Source organism: Erpetoichthys calabaricus, chromosome 11 (genome assembly GCF_900747795.2).
Source record: "Erpetoichthys calabaricus chromosome 11, fErpCal1.3, whole genome shotgun sequence".
Classification (NCBI taxonomy): domain Eukaryota; kingdom Metazoa; phylum Chordata; class Cladistia; order Polypteriformes; family Polypteridae; genus Erpetoichthys; species Erpetoichthys calabaricus.
Window position 1 is genome coordinate 25187851 of NC_041404.2, and position 19372 is coordinate 25207222.

Genomic DNA, 19372 nt, shown 5'->3' on the forward strand with positions numbered 1-19372 from the left:
TCATTACAAATGTGCTGTAATAAGTGTATAAGTTTAATATGTCACTGTGCTCTGTGGAAATAGATCTTATAAATCTGCCTTTTTCTACTCACATGCACAGTTGACACAAAGCCAGATTTAGCACAGGGGTTCACCACATAGAACTGGTAGGCAAGCATTATAAGACAAGACAGTTAGGGACAACTGCGAAATGGGCAGTCAGACTGAGGACCATTATATACTATTTTTGTATTGCAAAGTCAGCATGAAACTGTATCCTCTTTTGCCTTGTTTGGAATGGCATGATTCACCAAAGTGGGGGCCTGCACATGAAAAAAGAATATAAAGCCTTGGAACATTGTCCGGCACACCTTTGAAGCTGATGGACGGATGGAAGATAGCGTCATCCGATCCTGAAAATCCTTCAAAAATGGCAGACTCTACACATCGGGCCCCCACTCCCGAACTGGGTTCTTGGCATTGGCTTCCTTCTTCTGTTATGCAGCGTAAGCAGTCATTAAACAAAGTTAAGTTATTTCTCCTATGTGATTTCTTGCCACCGTATCACTAAGGGAGGGGAATTGCCTTTTTATATCATATCTATATAGATTTGCGTTATGTAACACGCCACAATTACAAAAGAACTCATTCCAACAAGGGAGCTACGCCCCCTGCTGGATACATGTGCCAGACCATATTTTACCGCAAGTGTTGATTTCTGTATGCTCCGTATGGGGTCATACAGGGATGACCGTATTTTCCCTGAATGCTTTAGTTTCTCCAGAAACACTGGAGTTCTGCTTCCCTCATCTCACTGGCAGATGGTCATATCTCCTTTTAGCTTCCTTTTTACTATACTGGCAATTTCTTTTATTAATTCTTCGCATAGGAGCAGTTAACCTAACCTTTTTGATTGTCTCTTGCTATTCATTTAAACACATATTTTTGTGACATATGTGTATGTTGTGTAGATAACTACTTTTCTGTAAAAGTAAATCTGTGTAAGTGTAATGGGCTAGAATTCAGTGTTTATTGAAAAGGCAAAATTTCTGGAACATTATGCTACAGGTTATGGTTGATGGCTATCTACAGGACATAAATATTTACCTGTCTTGCTAAAGAGTCACCTGCTTTGAATAGTCAGCCTGCTGTGATTAGTATCTCATCCACACACAATGTGGTGATACAGAACTGCCTGCTTCCTTTAAAAATGAATGAGTTCTGGGGACATTGGTTTCTAATCAGGTACTTTTTAAAAGCTGACCACAATATTATTGTTGAACCAAAGTAAATGTGTTTACACTAGATGTTCTGCAGAGGACATGGGCATGCACCATTGTTTCACTGATCGTCACGTTGATCTATGCAGAGATTGAAGCATTCATATATCTCTGGGTAAATGAGAATAAAAAAACCCCACAGAAATATGGTCTGAGACTCGGGACTGCAGCCTGCTTCTTTTATGCTTTCACCATATCGCTGAAGCTACACCCTGTAGCAACAGTGGCTTGTACCTGGGCCAGGTTCCCCTAGGCCTGAGATCGGTAACATAAGCACTTTGGCTTTGGCCTCAGTTTAATATGTTTAACATTGAACTGAGTATCTTAAGAGCCCCTCTACGTCACTATACAGTATGGTCATACAGATGCTAGCACAGAACTTGTTGTTTTCTTTTTTTAACATATTTTCAAAAGGTGGACATCTATGCATCAGTCTGTTAAAATATTCAAACAAAGCATCCCTTTATAGTTGGATAAAAACTTTTTCTGTTTAGTTTAGCATTTGCCATGACATGACACAACCACCATCCTCTATACAGAACTAAAATTAGGGGTCTGGATGGAGGGTCATGGCAGGTTTTCTCTTTTACTTTTTCTTCTTGCCAAAAAGAATGTTCCTCCTACTTAATTTTCATTTCGATTTATACACGTAACACTGTGGTTTAACATTTTAAATTAATGTAATACATGGCTTGACAAATATGTGCAAGTGTAAGAGCAAAACTGCATTGGAAGCAGCAGATACTGTAGCTGTAGATGTGGCGCTCCTGTGTAAAACGCAAGTGCTCTTCTGTGCAACGTATTTAAGAAAATCAATGATACCATTTGGAATTCAATTTTTGTTAATGATTTGAGGCAAAACACTTGATATCATTTGTAAAATTGATTTAAATGAAATGTGCCATAGCACATCAGGCATAAGGCAGAAACCAGGACTGCACAAGATGCCAGCCCACTGCGGAACAACATCACTCACACAGTTAGAGCCGCTAGACACCCTAACCTGCGTGTCTGTACAATGTGATGTTACCAGGAGAAAAACTAAACTCATGGGGAAAAAAAATACAACAAAATAAAGGGTATTCTAAAACCACAATAAAAACTCTCTTGTCTTTGTGAAGTAATTCTATGCCATCCTCTGATCTGGTTTAGTCCAATACAAAATGACACAGAGCCATTGAGAGTCTGCACTGACAAGCTGAGGAGCGAGTAAAAACCATGGCTACAAATTGAATCATGGCCTGTGGATCTGTTAAGGAACAGAAGTCACCTCTGTCACCGCCACATAAATGCCGTTTGTCAATGATATTTGAAAACACCAGCAAAAAAAAAAAAAAAAAAACGCCCCCTCAGCAAACAAGCTTTTTAGCAAATTGTTACTAACCCATCACTAAGCAGTAAACCACATGGAAAAAAATCAACTAGGGCCTACCACTCAGTGGAGAACACTGCTAAATCTGTGACTAATTCCATCAGAAAGTTCCAAATGTACATAAACGGATTATGTGTAAATAAATGTCAACACATTCCATCTCGCAAGTATATGCCGAGTTGCAATAGACACTCAGAATGTACTCTCATTCATGTAGCTTCAGAAATGCACAACTTTTTTTTCATCTTTTTGCTCTGAATTTATTTAAAGTTGGACAAAATGCAACTAAACAGACAGTGTAAGTAAATATCTAAGGCTCTGGCCAAGAAATGACTGGGCAGGCAGGTAACATCTCACCAGTACATGGCTGAGTGGCCAAAGTCATCTGCCACGCCGGCCTGTGCTTGTGCTTTTGTTCAACGGATACGCCCTGCTTGCATAGCTCCTGTTCATTGAAGTATTATTGTTATCCATGAAAGGTTTTAAAAATAAAAACGTGCAGGTAAACACATCTGTAAGATAAGTATGGGGATCCTCTGCAAAGCAGCAGTTAGCAAACCTGGTCTGAGACAATCTGGCACTATTTTCATTTAAACAACCATCTTAGGGGCAGTAGTGTGCAGGCTAAGTGGTCATAAACAGCTTTAGCACATTAAAGGTTAGAGGCAAAAAGCGTCCACTTTGAGAACAGCATACGTACTTACAGTCCAACCAGAGTGTGTGGGATACGTACGTATCTTTTACCCCAATACTTTCTAAGTGTATTTTGCATCTATTCTCACAATCTCACCTGATCTAAAACAAGAAATGAGTCAAAATAGACCAATCATTTATAGAGGGTTAGAAATTAAACATTTGATTTGTTTTTAGTTACTGCACCAAAATATCTGAATGAGACATTGCAGCTCTTTTATAGTAAGTGTTAGAAGCACTTCATTGAGCTGTGAGATTAGTGCAAATATATTTCAAATACTTTACCCTTCAGGACTAGATAGATAGAAAAGGCACTATATAAAATCATCTATATAATATAATATAATATATCCCTCTATCTATTATTTTGTGCCTTTTAGATAGATAGATAGATAGATAGATAGATAGATAGATAGATAGATAGATAGATAGATAGATAGATAATGTAGTTAAAGGCACTCAATGCAGTACATTATATGTATATACAGTATATAAGACCTTATAATATTTACTTTCACAATTTGTACAATTTCAGCAAAATTGAAAGTAATTTTCCAAAATTTTTAAAGTACACCAATAAACAATTTACATTTAAACCACAAAGCAACATAAATACTCTTTACATAGAAAGTATGTCTTCCTCGTGGCCTTATTATATTGATTTATGTACAACAGATCAGATTGCTTACTTTATCTATTAAGTATAAACTTAATAATATAAACTAGGTATTTTAATTCTTCTTTCTGTTGGTTTCTCATAGTATGCCTTTAAGGAAGGAATGAAGGATGCATGTTTTTTTAAGTGTACCCTAATCTACAAGGAATGCAAAAATGTCAGCATAAAACAAACATCAAGAACTGTTTTGCGTCTTATATTTTAGATATGCAATTTGCTCAATCATTGTATGATAACTGTGCCATGAATGGAAGGAGTAAGAAAATAATTTCTATAATGTGCGCTGCAAGGTTCAAAAAACATTCTGAATTTATTATATTTATTTTTTTTTTGATTGAAAATTTGTATTGTTCTAGAATTTTTTTTTTTTTTCAGAACTTCATTAGTTGTTGTTCGACCCCATAGCCAATGTGCACTTTACAACAGCAGGGTATCAATGTTAACCTCAAGCTGGAATGTGTTGTCAACATCAAATAAAGCAGCAAACAAATTCACTTAGATTAATATATATCCATCATATATTATATATATATATATATATATATATATATATATATATATATATATATATATATAATGTAAATTTAGAAAGACACGGAAAGGTTTCCAGTTCACTTGATAAAAATAATGCGTCATTAACCTACACAATACATTAACTATATGAAGGTAATTTAAGTTCCTTTCCTCTTAAAACAAGAATTATTTTTTTTATACATGTTACATATATCACATATATTTCTTTTCTTTTAATTTAATTTAGAATGTGACTGAATGATGAGGCTAAAACTAATTTGAAGTGCACCTTCACAGAATTTTGACCTTCCGAACCATTTGGCCAAGAATTCAGCCGTCTTCTGGTTTTCAGTATTGTCCCATCTCAATAAAATGCTGACAGAGCAAAAATGGGTGAACTTATTTAATTTTCTTTTACAATATAAAGCTTGTGAATGAAAGTGTTCTTGAAAGGAGAATTAATTACAACAAATCCTGAATAGAATGAAATGGGCTTACACTGCATGGAATTTTCTAATCATTTCATTTAACATGATTTACTCTTTCCAGCTTTTCACATAGACAGGTATACTCTTGGTAATGTGTTTCTTGTACATTTATGGTATGTTAATAACGTGTGTTATTAAAATATAGTAAAGATGTAAGGGAGGGCACACATGTTCAGTCACTTCGTTTCTGCACAAAGTGCTCCAAAAAAAAAAAAAAAAAAGCTCTAATTACAATAACTCACCAAATTATTTTGGCACTAATTTAGTGGACTGAAACAGGAAATACACTGTTTTACTTGATTTTGCTATGCGACTTCCAAAATAAATAAAAAAAAACAAGACAAAACGACGAAAGCATATTTATTTCAGAATTCTAGATCTTGTATTATTTACTGAAGACATGTTTGTCCACTTCAAGAACAACCAGAACTTTTAAAATGTCACTTTCCTTCATAAAGATGTCAGAGTGTTTCTAGTATGAATGACTTGAAATGTAAACACTTACACACAGTAGGATTATTGTAGACATTCAGGTTGAATTTTTGCATACTATAAATGTATGCACATAGATAGATAGATAGATAGATAGATAGATAGATAGATAGATAGATAGATAGATAGATAGATAGATAGATAGATAGATAGATAGATAGATAGATAGATAGATAGATAGATAGATAGATAGGTGGTGTAGTGGCGCATGGAAATGAGAAAGTGGTTGCGGTGCCAGCCAGCAACAAATTTCTTTTATTCCAGAAAATAACTAAAATTGGCACTTTTCTCATGCTGGACTGAAAAAAAAATCAATGATTTAATAAAAGATTAAGTAAATGATTTACTCTTCTGTATTGTGGACATTTGTTCCACGTGAATTATTTACTTTCACAGTGACCCATACTTCCGCACTGTTTCTGCTTCGACACATAAACATTAACTTACTTGAAAGTATTTCATTGAAGTAAATTATAGATTTTGATCAGATTAATCCAACATGAATTAGAATTGAGAATTATGCTATTGTTTCCAGTGACACGTTTTGATTATGCTATTCTTACACAATTCCATCATTTGCATATTTTATTCAATCTTAATGGTTTATGTTGATGAAAAGTTTCTCAGTTTGTCATTCAAATCCAGAAATAGTTATGATTTAAAGTTTTATTCCAGATTTTCATTAGTGAGCCAACTGGAGAATGCTCAGTGGTATTTGAGAAGATACAGGCCTTCCTGGAGTCACATAGACCAGGGCTTCTTAATCGGAGTCCTTGGAACTCCATGTTCAGGACAGTTTTAAGTGTCTCCTGTCCTACCAGACCTGAGTCATCAGCTAATAACCGACGCTGTTGTCATCGGACAGGCAATGCCCAGTCCCCTTGCGCCTTCCTCATCTAAGCACCTTCTAGTTGCTGTTTAATTCCATTTGAGCAGTTAATCATCACATAAACACATCACTATTTTATGACTAGGTTGTGTTTCATATGAATTTCACTTAACACAGTGTGATCAGTTTTTAAGTCTGAATATTAAAATATTAAACTGAATAATTATTTTCTATCTTTAAATATGTTATATATGCACACACATTGACATGCTAAGATATAGTATATTTATACACTTTCTTTAATTAGTGTCAGAAGATTGTCCTTTTTATTAATCAAACATCTTATATATCTTGTAACATGGGCTATGTCATGCAGTGCGCACTAAAGAACAGACAGATATAAAGAAATCAAAACATCATCCTCTCACTGTCTCTCTTCTGAGGCGTCTGTTATGACATAATTTAAGTAATCAGTTATTTTTTTATTCAGGAGGAGTGAAGTTGATGGGAGGTTGTACACTAATTAATACAAAACACTGAATTTGTGATGTGAACATATGTCACTTTCAGATAAACAGCACACAAAAGTAGGACCTCATAGTTAATTGTGTTAAAGATTCAATAACGCCTCAGGTGAACAATTTGCAACGATGGACACAGATGTGGGGGGAAAGTGTGTGTGTTGCTGCTGAAATGGGAATTTGTTAAAGAATAAAATCACAATAACTTGTCAGAAATTTTTCTGTATCAAACATATGTGAAACAAATCAAGCGACCACAATATATTTGATCACTGTCTCCCCAAGATATTTAACAGAATAACACCGATTGTGAAGACGAAGACTAATAAGAACGAGAACTGCGTGTCTTTTAACTAACGCATTTTTGAAAGAGAATCTTAATAAAAACGTGCCATAATTTTTGTTCAGGACAATGAAAACTTTGTCACCTTTTCTCGAATGTTATGAAGACCGCGCTGTTTGAACAGCTAAGATTCGAATGCGTTTTTCCAATAACTGGCCAATTAAAAATTATATTTTTGAGTTAATCTGTTTAGTTTGGCGTAGTTCTTTGCTCTCTGCAATGATGCCGAGACAGAGAAGTCTTTCTGTGATCCTAACATTGGATTATGAATACTCCGAAAATGGATGAATGGATGGATGGATGGTTTCATCTAGGTATCAAAAGGGATAAAAATCTTTTGAGAAATATAAACATACATTTATCCAGTTGTTCCAAAAAGACTGGTTAATACCAATCAAAACGTTGCCTGTTTAGTCGCAATTCTCTCAATATGGGGTTTCCCCTGTTATTTTAAAATCGGTTCATTTTTATTCTTGTGTAATTAAATAGAGTAATCGACAAGCCCATCATCGAAACTGTCTTAAGTGCTTCTGATTTTTTTTTTTTTTTACACAAACTCACATTTTACTACTTTGGTCTCTCGATTTGATATAGCGCCAACGAGGATGCTGCAAGCAAAACGAGTAGGCACTACCCTGCTGTTCATGATTCTTAAATCAGCAATGCAAATGTCTTGGTTGACTTAAAAATTACTTGATCATCAAACAGATGACGACGTAGGAAAAAAAACTCTCCCACGTATGCACTGTATTCTAAATTTATATATCCGTATTATACATTTATTTGCGTCCGCTTTAAATCACAGATATTGAATTCAACGCTAACTGCTTGTCAGATTTTCTAAAGCAAATGATTTCATTTTTGACAAGTATTCTGTTACGCGCAACCCGTTCGTTAACCACACGGTGAATGCCGGCAGTTCAGCACCATATTGTGGACAGCTACAACTCGTTCATACTTTGGAACTGACATTATTATTATTATTACTATTGCTTTACATAATCCCTTGAAGGCGTCGCTCTGTTTGCACACGTACTAAACGTAATACCAGCACTTCTTCAGGAGTCCCGGAGAAAAGAAGCATCTTTTTACGCGACATGCTTATTTACGTACAGAGCCATGCGCTCCTGCCAAACACTACGCGACTGCATGGCCGAACAAACCAGCGGCTAGTGCCACAACTTGAGAGTCGAGAAATTCTGTACCGTGAGTATGGCTGAAAAGTCTGAGGTCACACATGTTAAAGTCTTTGATACTTAGGGTTAGGAAATCGGAGTGCGGCTTTGGCGTGGAAACTGAAGTCTTGTGTGGTTAGTGTACCGTTTAATTCTGTGGATTTAGAAACCCTTTCTCGCATCGTGGAGTCTCCATGGGATGCATTTTCCTGTAACCAGGGAATCTGACAATTAATTTTACATGAAGGATGCCACGAATTGAGCTAATTTGCATCGAGACTACCGTCTGTTTTGTAACTGTCCCCCGTGCCCTGCCAAAAAGTCAAACTACTAAATCGGAGATTCCGTGCCGGTAATGTGAGCAGATGAGTCGCGCGATGATATTATTGCAGTACGTGCAGTTGTAGACTGGCTGTTCTGGAAACGCCAACGTGCCAGCCGTTTTCTTTTACAAGATACTGCTTACTTGTTTTCTTCAAGCACGTAGTGTACGCATCGAAATATAGTACCTGTGTACCTTGAATCCCCTTACTTATACATATGTGAAAATTGAAAGAAGCAACGTCTTATACGAAATCAGCCTTCTCAAACCCACACACGGAGCCGTTAACATACAGCGCGTTCAGGCATGCGTGTCTAAGAAGGTACGGAACACTTAAATACCCGATGTTATCACGATCCCCTTATTGTAAAGGAAGCAGAGCGGCAGGGAGGGAAAACAGAGGCAGAGAGCGAGCTAGCGAGAGAGAGAGCAGCAAGACTATGGTTTAATCGATGCAACATCTCGAGCACCTATCCGTCGTTCCATTTTGTTTCGAATAAGTCTTGTGCTAATATACGGCTTTGGCAAACAACCCTCCCACCTCCCAATAAAAATCTCCAAATTAGGGAAAATGTATGTAATAAATGCAATACTATACAGCACTTCGTAAACGGCACGAGCCCTTGGATACAAGTGAACGTGTCGCCACACAACTAAAATAAGCAATAAATAATCTACAGTAAAACACTTGGTGGGTTCCTGTGTGGCACAGCGAGCCCCACATGATGAACAACCTGGCTACACTTCACAGTAATTATTGTCTTTCTAAAGTAACATTGCCTACCTTGTATCCCAATGATGTAGAAATAAAACCAACTATGTTTGTCTTTCAGCTTCACTCAAAGAGGCGCCCCGACAGTCCTATTTCCACTGTCACACCGTGTGCAGATACGCAGGATGTGCAAGGCGCTCAGATAATCGAACTTCCTCTTTTTCTTGATTGCTTTTCAAAGCGAAAATATATTCACATACTCCAAGGCGGCAGCTTAGCTACCCAAACCAGTGTTACCAATGTTTCTCTCCGCTGCCGCTTTGCTTGTCCTATTTCAGCAGCTGAAGCTAGACCCGTCGTGACGTCACGCGTTGCACACCACTATCTGCATATTCCGCCCAATAACTGACACCTGTGAGTGTACGGGGCTCTCCTCGTGTTTTGCATACAAGACGGGATATTTTAATTATAGCGGGATTTTATCTCTTCCTAAAAGAGATTGTGAAAAGGTCTTTTTTAACTGCTAAGGTTAAATAAGCAGCGGCCATGAAAGAGAAATCCCTGAAGCATACATGAAGTAATGCAATATAGGATTAGATTTTAAAAGTCGATTCGAGGCACATCTACTGTGAAAGCTTATCCGGAATTATTTACTGGCTATCAGTCTATAGCTTTAGCACAAGTCATTAAATTAGAATTGTTAAAGAATACTGTAATGACGACTTATAATACACACATCATTGCATTGCATTTCCTTTCAGTGCATCTAAAATTGCGCAGTTTTTAAAACGTCGTAAAGTATCACTTTTGTGAAGCAGATCATGAGACATTCTGTTAATGAATTATTCCAAATTAAGATCCCTTTATTTGATATTGCAGATCGCGAGTTAGTGGACATTTTTTCGGACATCTTAACCACTGAAGCGCGAAGAGTTTGAACGCTTTACTTAGGGACACACTGCGATATGGAGACAAGGGTTCAAGCAGTAAATTCCTTGTTTCAAGTACGATGCCTTTGCCGCCGAGCTGCCCTGCCTATAATCTTTAAAATTTACTCAGTACATCCGTGTTTTGAGCCCACTACTCCATCATATTTCTGCAGAAACGTTTCGTTCAGTTTCGCCACCGATAACCATTGTTAGTACACTGCAGTCCTTTATTTAATAATTTATTGTATTTCTTAGCTGTCTTGTTTGTTTATGTGTCTTATACTGTTCCGTTGTGACGACTGCACTACAAAGAGACAGTCAGCTATGGTAATACTCCCGTTTTTCCTTATCATTGAAGAGGCTCCCAACACTGTCGATTACAGTAAGATGTAGTGTTTTTTCTGATGTCCATCCACATACAGTGTACTGCATATACATCTAAACTCACAACAAATGATTTGATTTTAAAATTATTACTGTCTTTAAAATTATATATGTTTTACTGACCATAATATAATTACAGTGGATTCATACCTCTTCCTTCTCTGCACATTTTATTGTGTTGAAGATTTAATTTTAAATTGATCAATATGCCAATTTTTTCATCAATCTACGCTCAAACCACAATGACAAAGTGAAAACATGTTTTCAGAAAGGTTTGCAAATTTATTCAGAATCAAAAACTGAAATCTCCATCATAGAAGTCAGACCCTTAATTAAGTATTTTGGTAGCAGTTCTAGATTTGAGTCTTTTTGGTTAAGTCTCTACAAGCTTTACACACCTGGGTTTAGGCCATTTATCACATACTTCCTGGCAGATCCTTTCAAGCTCTGTAAAGCATCTGAAAACTTCAGGTCTCTTCACTGCTGTCCTATGGGGTTTATGTCTGGGCTTTGACTAGGCCACTCAAGGACAGTCAGAGGCTTGTCCCAAAGCCACTCTAGTTTCATCGTGGCTGTATGTTTTGGATCATTGTCGTGCTGAAAGGTGAACCATCGCTCCAATCGGAGACTGCGTTCACTCTGGAGCAGGTATTCCTCAAGGACCTCAATATATTTGGCTGCCTGAATCCTTCCCTAAATTCTGACCCAGTCTCCCTCTCCCTACACCCCATTGTGTGATGCTGCCACCAGCATGCTTCACTGTTGGAATCGTATTAGGCAGCTGATGAGCAGTGAATGTTTTTTGCCAGACATAGTGCTTGGAGTTCTGCCAAAACAGTTCAATTTTTGTCTCATCAGACTAGAGAATCTTTTCCTTCGTGCTATCAGAGTACAAGTGTGCTGTCATATATCTTTCAGTTAAGATTGTCTTCCATTTGACCGATGTAGTGCTGCAGAGACGGTTGTCCTTTTGACAGGTTCTCCCACCTCAGCAGATGACTTCTCAAACTCTATTCTTGTGACCTGGCTCTTCTTGGATGGCCAACTCTAGGAAGAGTCCTGGTGGTTCCAAACACCTTCCATTTCACAAATACTGAGGATACTCTGCTCAAAGCTTTAGAAATGATTTTATTCCTTTGCCCAGATCTATGCCTCACCACAATTTGATCAAAGAGATCTACTTAGAGTTTCTTGGACGTCATGGTTTGGTTTTTGTCCTGATATGCATGTGAATTGTGGGACCTGCAGAGGGTGCTCCTGCTGCCCAAACCCATCACAGACAGACACAGAACACAAGTTCAGCAAACACATTTTACTTGACATTACTGATATTTACTGATATTTAGAGAGGAGAGGAATGAAGGTCAGTAGGAACAAGACAGAATACATGTGTGTGAATGAGAGGGAGGTCAGTGGAATGGTGAGGATGCAGAGAGTAGAGTTGGCGAAGGTGGGTGAGTTTAAATACTTGGGATCAACAGTACAGAGTAATGGAGATTGTGGAAGAGAGGTGAAAAAGAGAGTGCAGACAGAGACGAATGGGTGGAGAAGAGTGCCAGGAGTGATTTGTGACAGACGGTTATCAGGAAGAGTGAAAGGGAAGGTCTACAGGACGGTAGTGAGACCAGCTATGTTATATGGGTTGAAGACAGTAGCACTAACCAGAAAGCAGGAGACAGAGCTGGAGGTGGCAGAGTTAAAGATGCTAAGATTTACACTGGGTGTGATGAGGATGGACAGGATTAGAAATGAGTACATTAGAGGGTCAGCTCAAGTTGGATGGTTGGGAGACAAAGTCAGAGAGGCAAGATTGCGTTGGTTTGGACATGTGCAGAGGAGAGATCCATCCATCCATTTTCCAATCCGCTGAATCCAAACACAGGGTCACGGGGGTCTGCTGGAGCCAATCTCAGCCAACACAGGGCACAAGGCAGGAACCAATCCCGGGCAGGGTGCAAACCCACTGCAGAACACACACAAACACACCCACACACCAAGCACACACTAGGGCCAATTTAGAATCGCCAGTCCACCGAACCTGCATGTCTTTGGACTGTGGGAGGAAACCGGAGAGCCCGGAGGAAACACACGCAGACACGGGGAGAACATGCAAACTCCACGCAGGGAGGGCCCGGGAAGAGAACCCAGGTCCCCAGGTCTCCCAACTGCGAGGCAGCAGCGCTACCCACTGCGCCACCGTGCCACCCACAGAGGAGAGATGCTGGGTATATTGGCAGAAGGATGCTAAGGATTGAGCTGGCAGGAAAGAGGAAAAGAGAAAGGCCTAAGAGAAGATTTATGGATGTGGTGAGAGAGGACATGCAGGTGATGGTGTAACAGAGCAAGATGTACAGGACAGAAAGATATGGAAGAAGATGATCCACTGTGGTGACGCCTAATGGGAGCAGCTGAAAGAAGAAGAAGAAGAAATCCAATGATTTCAGTGGCATTGGGAGAAAATGGCACAACTAGTGACAGATCCATTGTCAGACTATTGTATTATTCAGCCAAAATCATGAGCCTAAGCTGCACCATGTAGCATTTCAGAATGTCCACAGAGTGGATGACCAAGTACCTGTCTAGTCACATTAGCTTTGACTTTTCCATTTCCTTACACTCTCTCTTTCATGGCCACTGTGATGTATTTTCTGTGGACGTGAAACTAGACTTTCTTCCATAATCTTAATCTATAATTTACCATATTTTCATTTTCATGATCTTTTCATACAGAATCAGGGCCAGTGCCACCATTAAGGCAAATTAGGCATTTGCCAACTGCCCAGATCATAAGGGCTGCACAGGTTAGCTACCGAACAGTCGGTTGGCACTTAATAAGTTGGTCTAGGGTGCAAAATAACCTGGCCCTGGGCAGAATTAATTTGGAAAGTATTTATATCCCTTCAGTTTCCGTATACTTTATTATATTGCAGATGTCCTGTCAAGTACCTTTGTAAGTCACAGAGAAGATAAAGAGGGTGAGAAAGTTTAGTGTGACTGTCCTACTACTGGTCTACACACACAAAAAAAACTAATATTAATAATAATAGCCTAATTTGATTTGCTTATGCTAAACAAACTCAACTTGCTGTATATTTTAATGTTCTTAAAGAACTACCCCATTTTTAAAGGCTAATAAACTGGCATTCATTCCTTCTTCATTAGCAGACTGTTTCTTTCCTTTTTCCTGAAGCCTTGCTAATTGTAATAAAAGTCATCCATCTCTTTCACCTTAGGGTTTATATCATGCTGCCCATGTACTAAATGCTGTAACATTCTCCTGTAAATGTCACTCAAATAACATCCTAGGCAGATGGTGAAAGCTGGGGGTCATGGAGACCTGGAGTGTCAAAGCAGTTGTGCTATGGATGGTTCTGCATTGTGAGCCAGCAGGAGAGACTGTATAGTGAAGAGCGTGTTTGTGCAACACTTTTGTGTCCTGAAAGTCAACAGATGCACAAAGTGTACACAACAAAGGAAGACATTTCAGACAAAACGTATGCAATGGTATCAAAGTGAACACCATTTGCCAGAGTAAGTGACAAAGAGCGCAGCCTTTAGAAGGTCAGGTGGATTCAATAGTAGGCCCTCTGTCGTAGATATCCCAGAATGAAAACCCACTCTCTAAAGAGTGGTGAAAATTCAAAGCATTACGTCGAATTAAGGTTTATCGGTCCTTTAGAAGAGAAATAAGAAGAAGAGAAGTACTAAACAAATCTATGGATGTATGGAAGAGGGAGTGACATTTACAACAAATGTTATAGAATGCTGCATGCATTATGGTCACCATGGCTGACTTACAATCCTTAGGGCAAATGTAATATTTTCTTGATTTAAATTTCAGATGAAAGCAGAAGGAGCTGGTGCATCATTTGGGAGACCGAGATGAAACCACTTATTAAGAGCCACTCTGTTTTCGAGTTTGCTCCAAGAGAATGCTAGAGAAACTATGAAGTATGAAGTCTGCGATAACAATAAACAAAGCGAAAGATGCTAGACGGCAGTTTAAGAAACGGGGCGAAGCGTGCATGTCCAGGCAATATGTGTATACATGCAGAGTGGCCACTTAATCATTGACATTATTTATGTGTGACTGACTGCCAAATCAATGGCAGTAGGCAGACAAAGAAAATTACCAAAGGTTATGGTGTGGAGTAGGTGTTACGCTTGATGGAGAGAAGCCGGTTTATGCAAATGAATGCTGTCTGCAGAAGCAAAGTGACACAAAGCACAAAAGAAGACACATTCAGCAAGTGCTTGCCAGGGTGTGCAGCTATTAAAGTAGTCGATTTTGTACAACTTATCCAGTAAAAAAGGTATTTGATATACTGTATATTACCCCCCTACAACTCTGTGCAAATGCCAGACTGGAGACTAGAATTCCCATCATCCTCTGCGTTGCTCCAGATGATTTCATCAGCACTCACCTCACAATGTTTAAATAAGAGTATTAATAAAAAACCACACATATGTAAGGTAGTGACTCTGCGTGTTTTTTTTTTCCCTCAAGTGCTTTGGGTTTACAGTGTCATTGCTTCGCTGGATTGCATTGTTTATCTTAGAGTACTGTCTCTCAACTGACAAAACTGACTTTGGACTCAGTTTTACCTTCTCAAGTTCTTCGACACCCTACAGACAGCATCTGAAGAGCAGGGAGTTGGGGGAGGGGGGTGATACCCCCCTTCATGAATCAAGCATTATTAGAAGAGCAGAGAGAATGGGACCCCTTGGTACAATAACGCAGCATTTGATTTGAACTGGGAATTCAGAATTTCCGAGTTCCAAGTAAGAAGTTTCAATTGAAACCCCACCACAAACTCAGATTTCCTACATGGAACACCAACCTTAAAATCCAAGATGGTGCATTGACAGTAGTCGAAAGCTGTAGTATTATGCTGTTTATTAGCACTTCTGTCTATTTGTGTCTCATACACACAGTACTGTCCAATTTTTATCTGTGGACATGATGCTATGGTGTTTCAATACACAAAATATAGTGTAGCAGTAGAGGCCCCTATCGACCTCTTGAACCCTCAGGTACCACGCCAAACACCAGGTAAAAGTACAATTATTTTTTATTTTATAATAATAATGTGCACTAAATACCCTCCACTCCACACTACTCATACAATACAATAACCAATAATCAATACTCAATCCTCCTCTCCCAGACACTTAGCCACCCTTCCTCCCAGCTCAGCTCACTCGTCTGGGGTTTCCCAGAGTCCTTTATAGTCCCTGACCCGGAAGTGGTTCCAGCCCTGAAGTCCATGAGTCCTCATCACTTCCGGGTCAGACTAAAAGTCCTTTTCTTCAACCTGGAAGCACGTCGTTCCTTCTGGTCATGTGATCAGGGCGTACTTCCGGGTTATAGGGCATGTAGCACTCCTCAAGCCTCCCTACAGCGGCTCCTGGTGGTCCCCATGGTATCCAGCAGGGCTGTTATAAAAACTACAAGGTCCATAAGGCCCTGCTGGAATTCGGGGAACTTCCATGCTGCTGGGAGGGCTCCATCTGGCGGCCTGGAGGTGTGGACCGGAATATTTGGCCAGCCATCCCTCACAATAGTGTAATGCCTTGTCTGTATTTCAAATGAACAAGCATAACAAAGATTTTCCTGGATGTGTCCATATTGGTTTTTTGAATGTTTTACTGGAATGCAGTCACCTCAGGTGTGACGCCATTCTCAGCTCCGACATTAAACTTCTGAAGAAAACTGAATGGAATAGAAACAGAAAAAAAATATTGCACAGTTTTGTTGATCGATTCAATAACGGGAGCTGAGTCACATGTGACAGTAAATCTAAGATGAACTGATGACACATATTCTTATCAGTGCATAGCCGTGCAGCCAACACTGTTGTCCAGCTGCATATCACCATTAAGTTCACAATGCCAATTGACAATTAGCGTTAAGCACTTTTTTGAAGTTAAAAGAATACAAAGAGGAAATAGGAATGAACAAAAGAAGAAATAAAGAAAAAATAATGAATCAGAATGAAACAATTTTTTTGAGATTTTTTTTTTCAGAATATAATAAGAATAGAACAGGATGGTGCTTGTGAGTGAATAAAACTATTTTTTTGTTTGTAGACATTTGTTCAAAACCGCTGTATACTGAGGCAGCACAAACCTTAGGCTTTGATCCTAATAGAGAATTCATATTTTTAGTAGTTTCAGCTTAGAATAAACCAGATTTATGTAATCAGTGTAACATTATCAAAAACTGCTATTGGTGATGTCCTTTAATACGAAGTTCTACTGCAGTCGCCTTCACCCCAACACCACCATGACGGTATGCAGGATGTTCAACAGTAAGCCTCTCAAGTGAGATAATAATATTAACCCTTGGTAAAACATACTGTATAAATATCTTATATATAAACGTCTATGCGTGGAAGTGTTTGTGTGTCTGTCTGGCCCTGAAGTGAGAGGTGGAGTCGAGGTAAGGGATCCACCGCCGAGGAAACAGAAAACTCGCTTAGCTGCTAATAACACAAGCAGGGCCAGCATGTCAGCAAAACAAAACCTCCAAAGAAAGACAAAGTCACTTAGCTGCCAACATCAGCAAAACGGTATCCGCTAATGCACAATTGATGCCAGCACGTTGAATCCTCTTAGGAGAGAGATGCCCAGAGTAATTTCTTTCAATTACATGACATCTCTACATTTCAGTTTTTTTTTCTACTACTTACTTTAGGTGAGCCTGAAAGATGACTGTCTGGTGGGTGACAGGTGAGAGTAAGCCATGTGAAGCCGACAGATAATTGCATCCTCCACTCCAAACTTTGACCGATAGGCAAACTGCAGTGTTTCAGGGTGGTCTACCTCAAGAGGACTCCTATAGTTCAGGGCCTGTCTCTTAAAGGTCTTCATGATGTGAGATGTAAGTGTCACTGGTCTGTAGTCATTAGGTGAGGAGGTGCCTGCCTTCTTTGGAACAGGAACAATGCAGGATGTTTTCCACAGCAGCCTTAGGGACAGACTGATCAGGTGACAGAGGACACCATAAAGTTGGAGTTTGTTTTCTATTTCAGCTTTCTAAGTTTCCTTTCCTTCATTCAGCTTTTTCTTTAGCACAGACTGTAATACCATCCTAGGTCGAATGAGGGCGCACTTATAAGCACAACCTCCCTTTCCATTCACAGTTCAGGAGAACGTCGACCAGAAGATGAGTGATGTCACTTCCAGGTCCATGTCATTAGGACCCCCCCCCCCCCCCCTTCCAGTAATCAGTGCAATAAAACCATCAAGGACCTGAAAGATGCAGTCAATTCGAAGACTCCCAATGACTGAGATGGTCCACTCAGAAGCACCATTTTATTTTTGCTAGTCTAGCACCTCCATGTTCTGTTATGACTTCTGCTATTAGAACTAAGCTCAGCATTTTGACTTTGATTTTTGGTTTGTATTGGTGGTCTTCATGTTTCTCTTTTTGACTTTTAATATTGACCTTTTGCCTTGTGTCTTAGCCATGTCTATTCTCTTGGTTCTCCCTCATAAAATTTACTAACTTCATTTTTCAGTCAATACTGTGTCCACCTTGCACTCAGTGATTATGCATTGTTGGAATAAGGGAAGGGAGATAAAAGGAAAAGAAGCAGAAGATGGAAAGACAGGAGTCAAGGTCAATAAAGATACTGGGATTGAAACTGAAAATAACTTTAAATCTAGTAACCAAAGCCCAGTAGTAGTAAACAATTGGATCACTAGTTTTTAAGACTGTTGAGAAAATGTTGCTAAAGTTTCTAACAAATAATCCACAATCTCGGATACAGGATATGCCCAGCACTGGCTTTTAAAGTGTCACACCCATGATATAATGAAAGTGACTTCAAGGGACATGACCCTCAACAGCTGAGAGTCATGGTGCTTTAAGAGAGCCACAATATGATGGCACCCAAAAGGAAACAAAATGTAGTATTAATAAACTTTACATATAATGTTATACAAAGAGAATGATGATCCGTATTCTACAGAATATCAACTCCATTAAAATCCTAGTGGTCCAAAACCCTTAAAGAGGCCAAAAAAGAAAGATGTGAGCAATATTATAAAGTTTGGAAAATCTGCAATGCAACACAACATCAAGAAATCAGACACAAGCTTCAGTTTCCCACAACCCTGATTTGAGCACATACATTTAACTGATGATTGGGTTTGGAGTCATGAATACGCAACAAAGTTTATACCCAACTTCTCTGGTGGCAACTACTAAAAAATTAAACTGAATGAATTAGGGATGCCTAACAGGATGAAGAATTCAAAAGAATGAAAGACCTCATTATAAGAAAATCAGACATCATAACCTAGAATTCTTTGCAAGGCCAGCATTACATCATAGATCTGCAGCAGCCAATGTAGCAGACCCCAAAAGCTACACTCCTTGTAAATAGTGCTGATCCTAGTAGTGGGATAAAAATTAGTTGAAAATGTGCAAATATATTTAAACACAAAGCACACATGCAGAAGGAAACTGAAAATGTGTTGGTGTATTTGTATCTTGAAGGTAATGTCTTTTAGTATGAATGTTTATGTGACCTGTGCATAATACATGAACCTACCTCTTTAAAAGTATTACCCAGAGTCCTGTGCAGTTGATGCAAACAGGAAGGAGTGTAAAACTTTACACTTTGAAAGAGTTGTGATTGCTAACAAGAGAATTGC

The 19372-nt window shown here is 38.9% G+C and overlaps 1 protein-coding gene and 1 long non-coding RNA gene across 3 annotated transcripts in view; one reads left to right on the forward strand and one right to left on the reverse strand.

The window, feature by feature from the left end:
* Positions 1-9707, reverse strand: part of fstl4 (follistatin-like 4) — an 808779-nt gene extending 799072 nt beyond the window's left edge. For both annotated transcript variants that reach the window (XM_051933466.1, XM_028812623.2), the window contains exon 1: positions 9468-9707. The gene's annotated coding sequence lies outside the window, so the exon portion shown is untranslated. The remainder of the gene's footprint in view (positions 1-9467) is intronic.
* The window catches only part of LOC127529563 (uncharacterized), a 512543-nt gene that overhangs the window by 460697 nt on the left and 32474 nt on the right, over positions 1-19372 (forward strand). The gene's annotated exons all lie outside the window — the stretch shown is intronic.